This window comes from Pseudorasbora parva, chromosome 8, assembly GCF_024679245.1.
Source record: "Pseudorasbora parva isolate DD20220531a chromosome 8, ASM2467924v1, whole genome shotgun sequence".
Classification (NCBI taxonomy): Eukaryota; Metazoa; Chordata; class Actinopteri; order Cypriniformes; family Gobionidae; genus Pseudorasbora; species Pseudorasbora parva.
This window is the reverse complement of record NC_090179.1, coordinates 7718435-7731095: the sequence shown is the minus strand read 5'-3', so window position 1 is coordinate 7731095 and position 12661 is coordinate 7718435. Positions and strand designations below refer to the sequence as shown.

The following is a 12661-nucleotide window of genomic DNA, read 5'->3' as shown; positions in this document are numbered from 1 at the left end:
TTTTACCATAATTGTTTATAGTGCACTGTGTAAAAATATAAACTTTCAAATTATATGGTTTTGAACTGTAAAATAAACAGTTTATAGCCGTAATGACCAAATTATAAACCTTTAAATTTTATGCTGCTGTCCCAAAAAATCTAAAACGTTACTGCTGTATTTTTTATGGTAAAGTTCTGGCAACCACAGCTGCCGTTTTTTTACCATAAATTTGATGCGTATTTTTTTTACAGTGTACAGTTTTGAATGGTAAAATAAACGGTTTTCAGCCGTGATTATTACATTATAAACCTTTAAATTTTATGTTGTTGCCCCGTAAAAACTAAAACGTAACTGCCGTATTTTTTACGGTATATTTCTGGCAACCACAGCTGCCGGTTTTTTACCGTAAATTTTACGGGGATTTTTTTTACAGTGTAGTTTGCTGGGCCTTACCACCTTGGTGAGAGCTTGCTGGGACCTGAGGTGTACATATGCCTTGAGCGGCCAGCAAAGTTGTGCTTGCTAAGGCAGCACATATACTAAAATTGGATCGATACAGAGAAGATTAGCATGGCCCCTGCGAAAGGATGACACGCAAATCCGTGAAGCGCTCCATATTTATGCAGCTGTGATCAAGGCCTGCTTCACAGGTCTAAAAGCATCCCCTCCTGCCACTCTTTATTTTCGTTTGTGTTCTCTTCCAAAGCAGGAAAATTCTGTCAAGTCCTTCACTGCCTCAAGATCTCCATAGGATCAACTCCTCCTGCTGCATATCGTGTCCAGTTACATCGAGTTTATACTCCCTTGACAAAGACATCAAAGGATGTTTCGTCTTTCTGCCAACTTTTTTTCTCACGAAAACGTAGAGGCCACGCCTTCTTCAGTGCTTGTACACTGGTACCATCGATAAGTCTGACAACACCCTTCTTTCAGCAGATGCTCTATGATATCATGTTGGAATTAGGCCATATGTGAACAATGAAGCTTTAACATACCCTTTCCCTAAAATTATTGAGCTGTTGCATATATCAGTGTGTGCAATAAGGTATATAGTGGCGAGATAGTTTGCTGGGCCTTACCACCTTGGTGAGAGCTTATTGGGACCTGAGGGGTATATATGCCTTGAGCGGCCAGCAAACTTGTGCTTGCTAAGGCAGCACATATACTAAAATTGGATCGATACAGAGAAGATTAGCATGGCCCCTGCGAAAGGATGACACGCAAATCCGTGAAGCGCTCCATATTTATGCAGCTGTGATCAAGGCCTGCTTCACAGGTCTAAAAGCATCCCCTCCTGCCACTCTTTATTTTCGTTTGTGTTCTCTTCCAAATCAGGAAAATTCTGTCAAGTTCTTCACTGCCTCAAGATCTCCATAGGATCAACTCCTCCTGCTGCATATCGTGTCCAGTTACATCGAGTTTATACTCCCTTGACAAAGACATCAAATGATGTTTCGTCTTTCTGCCCACTTTTTTTCTCACGAAAACGTAGAGGCCACGCCTTCTTCAGTGCTTGTACACTGGTACCATCGATAAGTCTGACAACACCCTTCTTTCAGCAGATGCTCTATGATATCATGGTGGAATTAGGCCATATGTGAACAATGAAGCTTTAACATACCCTTTCCCTAAAATGATTGAGCTGTTGCATATATCAGTGTGTGCAATAAGGTATACAGTGGCGAGATAGTTTGCTGGGCCTTACCACCTTGGTGAGAGCTTGCTGGGACCTGAGGTGTACATATGCCTTGAGCGGCCAGCAAAGTTGTGCTTGCTAAGGCAGCACATATACTAAAATTGGATCGATACAGAGAAGATTAGCATGGCCCCTGCGAAAGGATGACACGCAAATCCGTGAAGCGCTCCATATTTATGCAGCTGTGATCAAGGCCTGCTTCACAGGTCTAAAAGCATCCCCTCCTGCCACTCTTTATTTTCGTTTGTGTTCTCTTCCAAATCAGGAAAATTCTGTCAAGTTCTTCACTGCCTCAAGATCTCCATAGGATCAACTCCTCCTGCTGCATATCGTGTCCAGTTACATCGAGTTTATACTCCCTTGACAAAGACATCAAAGGATGTTTCGTCTTTCTGCCCACTTTTTTTTCTCACGAAAACGTAGAGGCCACGCCTTCTTCAGTGCTTGTACACTGGTACCATCGATAAGTCTGACAACACCCTTCTTTCAGCAGATGCTCTATGATATCATGGTGGAATTAGGCCATATGTGAACAATGAAGCTTTAACATACCCTTTCCCTAAAATGATTGAGCTGTTGCATATATCAGTGTGTGCAATAAGGTATACAGTGTCGAGATAGTTTGCTGGGCCTTACCACCTTGGTGAGAGCTTGCTGGGACTTGAGGTGTACATATGCCTTGAGCGGCCAGCAAAGTTGTGCTTGCTAAGGCAGCACATATACTAAAATTGGATTGATACAGAGAAGATTAGCATGGCCCCTGCGAAAGGATGACACGCAAATCCGTGAAGCGCTCCATATTTATGCAGCTGTGATCAAGGCCTGCTTCACAGGTCTAAAAGCATCCCCTCCTGCCACTCTTTATTTTCGTTTGTGTTCTCTTCCAAATCAGGAAAATTCTGTCAAGTCCTTCACTGCCTCAAGATCTCCATAGGATCAACTCCTCCTGCTGCATATCGTGTCCAGTTACATCGAGTTTATACTCCCTTGACAAAGACATCAAAGGATGTTTCGTCTTTCTGCCAACTTTTTTTCTCACGAAAACGTAGAGGCCACGCCTTCTTCAGTGCTTGTACACTGGTACCATCGATAAGTCTGACAACACCCTTCTTTCAGCAGATGCTCTATGATATCATGGTGGAATTAGGCCATATGTGAACAATGAAGCTTTAACATACCCTTTCCCTAAAATGATTGAGCTGTTGCATATATCAGTGTGTGCAATAAGGTATACAGTGGCGAGATAGTTTGCTGGGCCTTACCACCTTGGTGAGAGCTTGCTGGGACCTGAGGTGTACATATGCCTTGAGTGGCCAGCAAAGTTGTGCTTGCTAAGGCAGCACATATACTAAAATTGGATCGATACAGAGAAGATTAGCATGGCCCCTGCGAAAGGATGACACGCAAATCCGTGAAGCGCTCCATATTTATGCAGCTGTGATCAAGGCCTGCTTCACAGGTCTAAAAGCATCCCCTCCTGCCACTCTTTATTTTCGTTTGTGTTCTCTTCCAAATCAGGAAAATTCTGTCAAGTTCTTCACTGCCTCAAGATCTCCATAGGATCAACTCCTCCTGCTGCATATCGTGTCCAGTTACATCGAGTTTATACTCCCTTGACAAAGACATCAAATGATGTTTCGTCTTTCTGCCCACTTTTTTTCTCACGAAAACGTAGAGGCCACGCCTTCTTCAGTGCTTGTACACTGGTACCATCGATAAGTCTGACAACACCCTTCTTTCAGCAGATGCTCTATGATATCATGGTGGAATTAGGCCATATGTGAACAATGAAGCTTTAACATACCCTTTCCCTAAAATGATTGAGCTGTTGCATATATCAGTGTGTGCAATAAGGTATACAGTGTCGAGATAGTTTGCTGGGCCTTACCACCTTGGTGAGAGCTTGCTGGGACCTGAGGTGTACATATGCCTTGAGCGGCCAGCAAAGTTGTGCTTGCTAAGGCAGCACATATACTAAAATTGGATCGATACAGAGAAGATTAGCATGGCCCCTGCGAAAGGATGACACGCAAATCCGTGAAGCGCTCCATATTTATGCAGCTGTGATCAAGGCCTGCTTCACAGGTCTAAAAGCATCCCCTCCTGCCACTCTTTATTTTCGTTTGTGTTCTCTTCCAAAGCAGGAAAATTCTGTCAAGTCCTTCACTGCCTCAAGATCTCCATAGGATCAACTCCTCCTGCTGCATATCGTGTCCAGTTACATCGAGTTTATACTCCCTTGACAAAGACATCAAAGGATGTTTCGTCTTTCTGCCAACTTTTTTTCTCACGAAAACGTAGAGGCCACGCCTTCTTCAGTGCTTGTACACTGGTACCATCGATAAGTCTGACAACACCCTTCTTTCAGCAGATGCTCTATGATATCATGTTGGAATTAGGCCATATGTGAACAATGAAGCTTTAACATACCCTTTCCCTAAAATTATTGAGCTGTTGCATATATCAGTGTGTGCAATAAGGTATATAGTGGCGAGATAGTTTGCTGGGCCTTACCACCTTGGTGAGAGCTTATTGGGACCTGAGGGGTATATATGCCTTGAGCGGCCAGCAAACTTGTGCTTGCTAAGGCAGCACATATACTAAAATTGGATCGATACAGAGAAGATTAGCATGGCCCCTGCGAAAGGATGACACGCAAATCCGTGAAGCGCTCCATATTTATGCAGCTGTGATCAAGGCCTGCTTCACAGGTCTAAAAGCATCCCCTCCTGCCACTCTTTATTTTCGTTTGTGTTCTCTTCCAAATCAGGAAAATTCTGTCAAGTTCTTCACTGCCTCAAGATCTCCATAGGATCAACTCCTCCTGCTGCATATCGTGTCCAGTTACATCGAGTTTATACTCCCTTGACAAAGACATCAAATGATGTTTCGTCTTTCTGCCCACTTTTTTTTCTCACGAAAACGTAGAGGCCACGCCTTCTTCAGTGCTTGTACACTGGTACCATCGATAAGTCTGACAACACCCTTCTTTCAGCAGATGCTCTATGATATCATGGTGGAATTAGGCCATATGTGAACAATGAAGCTTTAACATACCCTTTCCCTAAAATGATTGAGCTGTTGCATATATCAGTGTGTGCAATAAGGTATACAGTGGCGAGATAGTTTGCTGGGCCTTACCACCTTGGTGAGAGCTTGCTGGGACCTGAGGTGTACATATGCCTTGAGTGGCCAGTAAAGTTGTGCTTGCTAAGGCAGCACATATACTAAAATTGGATCGATACAGAGAAGATTAGCATGGCCCCTGCGAAAAGGATGACACGCAAATCCGTGAAGCGCTCCATATTTATGCAGCTGTGATCAAGGCCTGCTTCACAGGTCTAAAAGCATCCCCTCCTGCCACTCTTTATTTTCGTTTGTGTTCTCTTCCAAATCAGGAAAATTCTGTCAAGTTCTTCACTGCCTCAAGATCTCCATAGGATCAACTCCTCCTGCTGCATATCGTGTCCAGTTACATCGAGTTTATACTCCCTTGACAAAGACATCAAATGATGTTTCGTCTTTCTGCCCACTTTTTTTCTCACGAAAACGTAGAGGCCACGCCTTCTTCAGTGCTTGTACACTGGTACCATCGATAAGTCTGACAACACCCTTCTTTCAGCAGATGCTCTATGATATCATGGTGGAATTAGGCCATATGTGAACAATGAAGCTTTAACATACCCTTTCCCTAAAATGATTGAGCTGTTGCATATATCAGTGTGTGCAATAAGGTATACAGTGGCGAGATAGTTTGCTGGGCCTTACCACCTTGGTGAGAGCTTGCTGGGACCTGAGGTGTACATATGCCTTGAGCGGCCAGCAAAGTTGTGCTTGCTAAGGCAGCACATATACTAAAATTGGATCGATACAGAGAAGATTAGCATGGCCCCTGCGAAAGGATGACACGCAAATCCGTGAAGCGCTCCATATTTATGCAGCTGTGATCAAGGCCTGCTTCACAGGTCTAAAAGCATCCCCTCCTGCCACTCTTTATTTTCGTTTGTGTTCTCTTCCAAATCAGGAAAATTCTGTCAAGTTCTTCACTGCCTCAAGATCTCCATAGGATCAACTCCTCCTGCTGCATATCGTGTCCAGTTACATCGAGTTTATACTCCCTTGACAAAGACATCAAAGGATGTTTCGTCTTTCTGCCCACTTTTTTTTCTCACGAAAACGTAGAGGCCACGCCTTCTTCAGTGCTTGTACACTGGTACCATCGATAAGTCTGACAACACCCTTCTTTCAGCAGATGCTCTATGATATCATGGTGGAATTAGGCCATATGTGAACAATGAAGCTTTAACATACCCTTTCCCTAAAATGATTGAGCTGTTGCATATATCAGTGTGTGCAATAAGGTATACAGTGGCGAGATAGTTTGCTGGGCCTTACCACCTTGGTGAGAGCTTGCTGGGACCTGAGGTGTACATATGCCTTGAGCGGCCAGCAAAGTTGTGCTTGCTAAGGCAGCACATATACTAAAATTGGATCGATACAGAGAAGATTAGCATGGCCCCTGCGAAAGGATGACACGCAAATCCGTGAAGCGCTCCATATTTATGCAGCTGTGATCAAGGCCTGCTTCACAGGTCTAAAAGCATCCCCTCCTGCCACTCTTTATTTTCGTTTGTGTTCTCTTCCAAATCAGGAAAATTCTGTCAAGTTCTTCACTGCCTCAAGATCTCCATAGGATCAACTCCTCCTGCTGCATATCGTGTCCAGTTACATCGAGTTTATACTCCCTTGACAAAGACATCAAAGGATGTTTCGTCTTTCTGCCCACTTTTTTTTCTCACGAAAACGTAGAGGCCACGCCTTCTTCAGTGCTTGTACACTGGTACCATCGATAAGTCTGACAACACCCTTCTTTCAGCAGATGCTCTATGATATCATGGTGGAATTAGGCCATATGTGAACAATGAAGCTTTAACATACCCTTTCCCTAAAATGATTGAGCTGTTGCATATATCAGTGTGTGCAATAAGGTATACAGTGTCGAGATAGTTTGCTGGGCCTTACCACCTTGGTGAGAGCTTGCTGGGACTTGAGGTGTACATATGCCTTGAGCGGCCAGCAAAGTTGTGCTTGCTAAGGCAGCACATATACTAAAATTGGATTGATACAGAGAAGATTAGCATGGCCCCTGCGAAAGGATGACACGCAAATCCGTGAAGCGCTCCATATTTATGCAGCTGTGATCAAGGCCTGCTTCACAGGTCTAAAAGCATCCCCTCCTGCCACTCTTTATTTTCGTTTGTGTTCTCTTCCAAATCAGGAAAATTCTGTCAAGTCCTTCACTGCCTCAAGATCTCCATAGGATCAACTCCTCCTGCTGCATATCGTGTCCAGTTACATCGAGTTTATACTCCCTTGACAAAGACATCAAAGGATGTTTCGTCTTTCTGCCAACTTTTTTTCTCACGAAAACGTAGAGGCCACGCCTTCTTCAGTGCTTGTACACTGGTACCATCGATAAGTCTGACAACACCCTTCTTTCAGCAGATGCTCTATGATATCATGGTGGAATTAGGCCATATGTGAACAATGAAGCTTTAACATACCCTTTCCCTAAAATGATTGAGCTGTTGCATATATCAGTGTGTGCAATAAGGTATACAGTGGCGAGATAGTTTGCTGGGCCTTACCACCTTGGTGAGAGCTTGCTGGGACCTGAGGTGTACATATGCCTTGAGTGGCCAGCAAAGTTGTGCTTGCTAAGGCAGCACATATACTAAAATTGGATCGATACAGAGAAGATTAGCATGGCCCCTGCGAAAGGATGACACGCAAATCCGTGAAGCGCTCCATATTTATGCAGCTGTGATCAAGGCCTGCTTCACAGGTCTAAAAGCATCCCCTCCTGCCACTCTTTATTTTCGTTTGTGTTCTCTTCCAAATCAGGAAAATTCTGTCAAGTTCTTCACTGCCTCAAGATCTCCATAGGATCAACTCCTCCTGCTGCATATCGTGTCCAGTTACATCGAGTTTATACTCCCTTGACAAAGACATCAAATGATGTTTCGTCTTTCTGCCCACTTTTTTTCTCACGAAAACGTAGAGGCCACGCCTTCTTCAGTGCTTGTACACTGGTACCATCGATAAGTCTGACAACACCCTTCTTTCAGCAGATGCTCTATGATATCATGGTGGAATTAGGCCATATGTGAACAATGAAGCTTTAACATACCCTTTCCCTAAAATGATTGAGCTGTTGCATATATCAGTGTGTGCAATAAGGTATACAGTGTCGAGATAGTTTGCTGGGCCTTACCACCTTGGTGAGAGCTTGCTGGGACCTGAGGTGTACATATGCCTTGAGCGGCCAGCAAAGTTGTGCTTGCTAAGGCAGCACTTATACTAAAATTGGATCGATACAGAGAAGATTAGCATGGCCCCTGCGAAAGGATGACACGCAAATCCGTGAAGCGCTCCATATTTATGCAGCTGTGATCAAGGCCTGCTTCACAGGTCTAAAAGCATCCCCTCCTGCCACTCTTTATTTTCGTTTGTGTTCTCTTCCAAAGCAGGAAAATTCTGTCAAGTCCTTCACTGCCTCAAGATCTCCATAGGATCAACTCCTCCTGCTGCATATCGTGTCCAGTTACATCGAGTTTATACTCCCTTGACAAAGACATCAAAGGATGTTTCGTCTTTCTGCCAACTTTTTTTCTCACGAAAACGTAGAGGCCACGCCTTCTTCAGTGCTTGTACACTGGTACCATCGATAAGTCTGACAACACCCTTCTTTCAGCAGATGCTCTATGATATCATGTTGGAATTAGGCCATATGTGAACAATGAAGCTTTAACATACCCTTTCCCTAAAATTATTGAGCTGTTGCATATATCAGTGTGTGCAATAAGGTATATAGTGGCGAGATAGTTTGCTGGGCCTTACCACCTTGGTGAGAGCTTATTGGGACCTGAGGGGTATATATGCCTTGAGCGGCCAGCAAACTTGTGCTTGCTAAGGCAGCACATATACTAAAATTGGATCGATACAGAGAAGATTAGCATGGCCCCTGCGAAAGGATGACACGCAAATCCGTGAAGCGCTCCATATTTATGCAGCTGTGATCAAGGCCTGCTTCACAGGTCTAAAAGCATCCCCTCCTGCCACTCTTTATTTTCGTTTGTGTTCTCTTCCAAATCAGGAAAATTCTGTCAAGTTCTTCACTGCCTCAAGATCTCCATAGGATCAACTCCTCCTGCTGCATATCGTGTCCAGTTACATCGAGTTTATACTCCCTTGACAAAGACATCAAATGATGTTTCGTCTTTCTGCCCACTTTTTTTTCTCACGAAAACGTAGAGGCCACGCCTTCTTCAGTGCTTGTACACTGGTACCATCGATAAGTCTGACAACACCCTTCTTTCAGCAGATGCTCTATGATATCATGGTGGAATTAGGCCATATGTGAACAATGAAGCTTTAACATACCCTTTCCCTAAAATGATTGAGCTGTTGCATATATCAGTGTGTGCAATAAGGTATACAGTGGCGAGATAGTTTGCTGGGCCTTACCACCTTGGTGAGAGCTTGCTGGGACCTGAGGTGTACATATGCCTTGAGTGGCCAGCAAAGTTGTGCTTGCTAAGGCAGCACATATACTAAAATTGGATCGATACAGAGAAGATTAGCATGGCCCCTGCGAAAGGATGACACGCAAATCCGTGAAGCGCTCCATATTTATGCAGCTGTGATCAAGGCCTGCTTCACAGGTCTAAAAGCATCCCCTCCTGCCACTCTTTATTTTCGTTTGTGTTCTCTTCCAAATCAGGAAAATTCTGTCAAGTTCTTCACTGCCTCAAGATCTCCATAGGATCAACTCCTCCTGCTGCATATCGTGTCCAGTTACATCGAGTTTATACTCCCTTGACAAAGACATCAAAGGATGTTTCGTCTTTCTGCCCACTTTTTTTTCTCACGAAAACGTAGAGGCCACGCCTTCTTCAGTGCTTGTACACTGGTACCATCGATAAGTCTGACAACACCCTTCTTTCAGCAGATGCTCTATGATATCATGGTGGAATTAGGCCATATGTGAACAATGAAGCTTTAACATACCCTTTCCCTAAAATGATTGAGCTGTTGCATATATCAGTGTGTGCAATAAGGTATACAGTGTCGAGATAGTTTGCTGGGCCTTACCACCTTGGTGAGAGCTTGCTGGGACTTGAGGTGTACATATGCCTTGAGCGGCCAGCAAAGTTGTGCTTGCTAAGGCAGCACATATACTAAAATTGGATTGATACAGAGAAGATTAGCATGGCCCCTGCGAAAGGATGACACGCAAATCCGTGAAGCGCTCCATATTTATGCAGCTGTGATCAAGGCCTGCTTCACAGGTCTAAAAGCATCCCCTCCTGCCACTCTTTATTTTCGTTTGTGTTCTCTTCCAAATCAGGAAAATTCTGTCAAGTCCTTCACTGCCTCAAGATCTCCATAGGATCAACTCCTCCTGCTGCATATCGTGTCCAGTTACATCGAGTTTATACTCCCTTGACAAAGACATCAAAGGATGTTTCGTCTTTCTGCCAACTTTTTTTCTCACGAAAACGTAGAGGCCACGCCTTCTTCAGTGCTTGTACACTGGTACCATCGATAAGTCTGACAACACCCTTCTTTCAGCAGATGCTCTATGATATCATGGTGGAATTAGGCCATATATGAACAATGAAGCTTTAACATACCCTTTCCCTAAAATGATTGAGCTGTTGCATATATCAGTGTGTGCAATAAGGTATACAGTGTCGAGATAGTTTGCTGGGCCTTACCACCTTGGTGAGAGCTTGCTGGGACCTGAGGTGTACATATGCCTTGAGCGGCCAGCAAACTTGTGCTTGCTAAGGCAGCACATATACTAAAATTGGATCTATACAGAGAAGATTAGAATGGCCACAGCGAAAGGATGACACGCAAATCCGTGAAGCGCTCCATATTTATGCAGCTGTGATCAAGGCCTGCTTCACAGGTCTAAAAGCATCCCCTCCTGCCACTCTTTATTTTCGTTTGTGTTCTCTTCCAAATCAGGAAAATTCTGTCAAGTTCTTCACTGCCTCAAGATCTCCATAGGATCAACTCCTCCTGCTGCATATCGTGTCCAGTTACATCGAGTTTATACTCCCTTGACAAAGACATCAAATGATGTTTCGTCTTTCTGCCCACTTTTTTTCTCACGAAAATGTAGAGGCCACGCCTTCTTCAGTGCTTGTACACTGGTACCATCGATAAGTCTGACAACACCCTTCTTTCAGCAGATGCTCTATGATATCATGGTGGAATTAGGCCATATGTGAACAATGAAGCTTTAACATACCCTTTCCCTAAAATGATTGAGCTGTTGCATATATCAGTGTGTGCAATAAGGTATACAGTGTCGAGATAGTTTGCTGGGCCTTACCACCTTGGTGAGAGCTTGCTGGGACCTGAGGTGTACATATGCCTTGAGCGGCCAGCAAAGTTGTGCTTGCTAAGGCAGCACATATACTAAAATTGGATCGATACAGAGAAGATTAGCATGGCCCCTGCGAAAGGATGACACGCAAATCCGTGAAGCGCTCCATATTTATGCAGCTGTGATCAAGGCCTGCTTCCCAGGTCTAAAAGCATCCCCTCCTGCCACTCTTTATTTTCGTTTGTGTTCTCTTCCAAAGCAGGAAAATTCTGTCAAGTCCTTCACTGCCTCAAGATCTCCATAGGATCAACTCCTCCTGCTGCATATCGTGTCCAGTTACATCGAGTTTATACTCCCTTGACAAAGACATCAAAGGATGTTTCGTCTTTCTGCCAACTTTTTTTCTCACGAAAACGTAGAGGCCACGCCTTCTTCAGTGCTTGTACACTGGTACCATCGATAAGTCTGACAACACCCTTCTTTCAGCAGATGCTCTATGATATCATGTTGGAATTAGGCCATATGTGAACAATGAAGCTTTAACATACCCTTTCCCTAAAATTATTGAGCTGTTGCATATATCAGTGTGTGCAATAAGGTATATAGTGGCGAGATAGTTTGCTGGGCCTTACCACCTTGGTGAGAGCTTATTGGGACCTGAGGGGTATATATGCCTTGAGCGGCCAGCAAACTTGTGCTTGCTAAGGCAGCACATATACTAAAATTGGATCGATACAGAGAAGATTAGCATGGCCCCTGCGAAAGGATGACACGCAAATCCGTGAAGCGCTCCATATTTATGCAGCTGTGATCAAGGCCTGCTTCACAGGTCTAAAAGCATCCCCTCCTGCCACTCTTTATTTTCGTTTGTGTTCTCTTCCAAATCAGGAAAATTCTGTCAAGTTCTTCACTGCCTCAAGATCTCCATAGGATCAACTCCTCCTGCTGCATATCGTGTCCAGTTACATCGAGTTTATACTCCCTTGACAAAGACATCAAATGATGTTTCGTCTTTCTGCCCACTTTTTTTCTCACGAAAACGTAGAGGCCACGCCTTCTTCAGTGCTTGTACACTGGTACCATCGATAAGTCTGACAACACCCTTCTTTCAGCAGATGCTCTATGATATCATGGTGGAATTAGGCCATATGTGAACAATGAAGCTTTAACATACCCTTTCCCTAAAATGATTGAGCTGTTGCATATATCAGTGTGTGCAATAAGGTATACAGTGGCGAGATAGTTTGCTGGGCCTTACCACCTTGGTGAGAGCTTGCTGGGACCTGAGGTGTACATATGCCTTGAGCGGCCAGCAAAGTTGTGCTTGCTAAGGCAGCACATATACTAAAATTGGATCGATACAGAGAAGATTAGCATGGCCCCTGCGAAAGGATGACACGCAAATCCGTGAAGCGCTCCATATTTATGCAGCTGTGATCAAGGCCTGCTTCACAGGTCTAAAAGCATCCCCTCCTGCCACTCTTTATTTTCGTTTGTGTTCTCTTCCAAATCAGGAAAATTCTGTCAAGTTCTTCACTGCCTCAAGATCTCCATAGGATCAACTCCTCCTGCTGCATATCGTG

The 12661-nt window shown here is 44.1% G+C and overlaps 20 non-coding genes across 20 annotated transcripts; all 20 read left to right on the top strand.

Annotated features, from left to right (window-relative positions):
- Positions 1 to 497: 497 nt before the first annotated feature.
- Positions 498 to 604, top strand: LOC137085680 (U6 spliceosomal RNA). The gene has a single exon (XR_010907242.1). It is a non-coding gene; the product is annotated as a U6 spliceosomal RNA (small nuclear RNA).
- Positions 605 to 1123: 519 nt separating this feature from the next.
- On the top strand, positions 1124 to 1230 carry LOC137085679 (U6 spliceosomal RNA). Its single transcript, XR_010907241.1, has one exon. It is a non-coding gene; the product is annotated as a U6 spliceosomal RNA (small nuclear RNA).
- Positions 1231 to 1749: 519 nt separating this feature from the next.
- Positions 1750 to 1856, top strand: LOC137085678 (U6 spliceosomal RNA). The gene has a single exon (XR_010907240.1). It is a non-coding gene; the product is annotated as a U6 spliceosomal RNA (small nuclear RNA).
- Positions 1857 to 2376: 520 nt separating this feature from the next.
- On the top strand, positions 2377 to 2483 carry LOC137085890 (U6 spliceosomal RNA). Its single transcript, XR_010907443.1, has one exon. It is a non-coding gene; the product is annotated as a U6 spliceosomal RNA (small nuclear RNA).
- Positions 2484 to 3002: 519 nt separating this feature from the next.
- On the top strand, positions 3003 to 3109 carry LOC137085677 (U6 spliceosomal RNA). The gene has a single exon (XR_010907239.1). It is a non-coding gene; the product is annotated as a U6 spliceosomal RNA (small nuclear RNA).
- A 519-nt stretch (positions 3110 to 3628) lies between these two features.
- LOC137085676 (U6 spliceosomal RNA) lies at positions 3629 to 3735 on the top strand. The gene has a single exon (XR_010907238.1). It is a non-coding gene; the product is annotated as a U6 spliceosomal RNA (small nuclear RNA).
- Positions 3736 to 4254: 519 nt separating this feature from the next.
- On the top strand, positions 4255 to 4361 carry LOC137085674 (U6 spliceosomal RNA). The gene has a single exon (XR_010907237.1). It is a non-coding gene; the product is annotated as a U6 spliceosomal RNA (small nuclear RNA).
- A 520-nt stretch (positions 4362 to 4881) lies between these two features.
- On the top strand, positions 4882 to 4989 carry LOC137085929 (U6 spliceosomal RNA). Its single transcript, XR_010907479.1, has one exon. It is a non-coding gene; the product is annotated as a U6 spliceosomal RNA (small nuclear RNA).
- A 519-nt stretch (positions 4990 to 5508) lies between these two features.
- Positions 5509 to 5615, top strand: LOC137085673 (U6 spliceosomal RNA). Its single transcript, XR_010907236.1, has one exon. It is a non-coding gene; the product is annotated as a U6 spliceosomal RNA (small nuclear RNA).
- Positions 5616 to 6135: 520 nt separating this feature from the next.
- Positions 6136 to 6242, top strand: LOC137085672 (U6 spliceosomal RNA). Its single transcript, XR_010907235.1, has one exon. It is a non-coding gene; the product is annotated as a U6 spliceosomal RNA (small nuclear RNA).
- A 520-nt stretch (positions 6243 to 6762) lies between these two features.
- LOC137085889 (U6 spliceosomal RNA) lies at positions 6763 to 6869 on the top strand. Its single transcript, XR_010907442.1, has one exon. It is a non-coding gene; the product is annotated as a U6 spliceosomal RNA (small nuclear RNA).
- Positions 6870 to 7388: 519 nt separating this feature from the next.
- LOC137085671 (U6 spliceosomal RNA) lies at positions 7389 to 7495 on the top strand. The gene has a single exon (XR_010907234.1). It is a non-coding gene; the product is annotated as a U6 spliceosomal RNA (small nuclear RNA).
- A 519-nt stretch (positions 7496 to 8014) lies between these two features.
- Positions 8015 to 8121, top strand: LOC137085864 (U6 spliceosomal RNA). Its single transcript, XR_010907418.1, has one exon. It is a non-coding gene; the product is annotated as a U6 spliceosomal RNA (small nuclear RNA).
- A 519-nt stretch (positions 8122 to 8640) lies between these two features.
- On the top strand, positions 8641 to 8747 carry LOC137085670 (U6 spliceosomal RNA). The gene has a single exon (XR_010907233.1). It is a non-coding gene; the product is annotated as a U6 spliceosomal RNA (small nuclear RNA).
- Positions 8748 to 9267: 520 nt separating this feature from the next.
- On the top strand, positions 9268 to 9374 carry LOC137085669 (U6 spliceosomal RNA). Its single transcript, XR_010907232.1, has one exon. It is a non-coding gene; the product is annotated as a U6 spliceosomal RNA (small nuclear RNA).
- A 520-nt stretch (positions 9375 to 9894) lies between these two features.
- Positions 9895 to 10001, top strand: LOC137085888 (U6 spliceosomal RNA). The gene has a single exon (XR_010907441.1). It is a non-coding gene; the product is annotated as a U6 spliceosomal RNA (small nuclear RNA).
- A 519-nt stretch (positions 10002 to 10520) lies between these two features.
- On the top strand, positions 10521 to 10627 carry LOC137085495 (U6 spliceosomal RNA). Its single transcript, XR_010907082.1, has one exon. It is a non-coding gene; the product is annotated as a U6 spliceosomal RNA (small nuclear RNA).
- Positions 10628 to 11146: 519 nt separating this feature from the next.
- Positions 11147 to 11253, top strand: LOC137085668 (U6 spliceosomal RNA). The gene has a single exon (XR_010907231.1). It is a non-coding gene; the product is annotated as a U6 spliceosomal RNA (small nuclear RNA).
- A 519-nt stretch (positions 11254 to 11772) lies between these two features.
- On the top strand, positions 11773 to 11879 carry LOC137085667 (U6 spliceosomal RNA). Its single transcript, XR_010907230.1, has one exon. It is a non-coding gene; the product is annotated as a U6 spliceosomal RNA (small nuclear RNA).
- Positions 11880 to 12398: 519 nt separating this feature from the next.
- On the top strand, positions 12399 to 12505 carry LOC137085666 (U6 spliceosomal RNA). Its single transcript, XR_010907229.1, has one exon. It is a non-coding gene; the product is annotated as a U6 spliceosomal RNA (small nuclear RNA).
- The last annotated feature ends 156 nt before the right edge of the window (positions 12506 to 12661 follow it).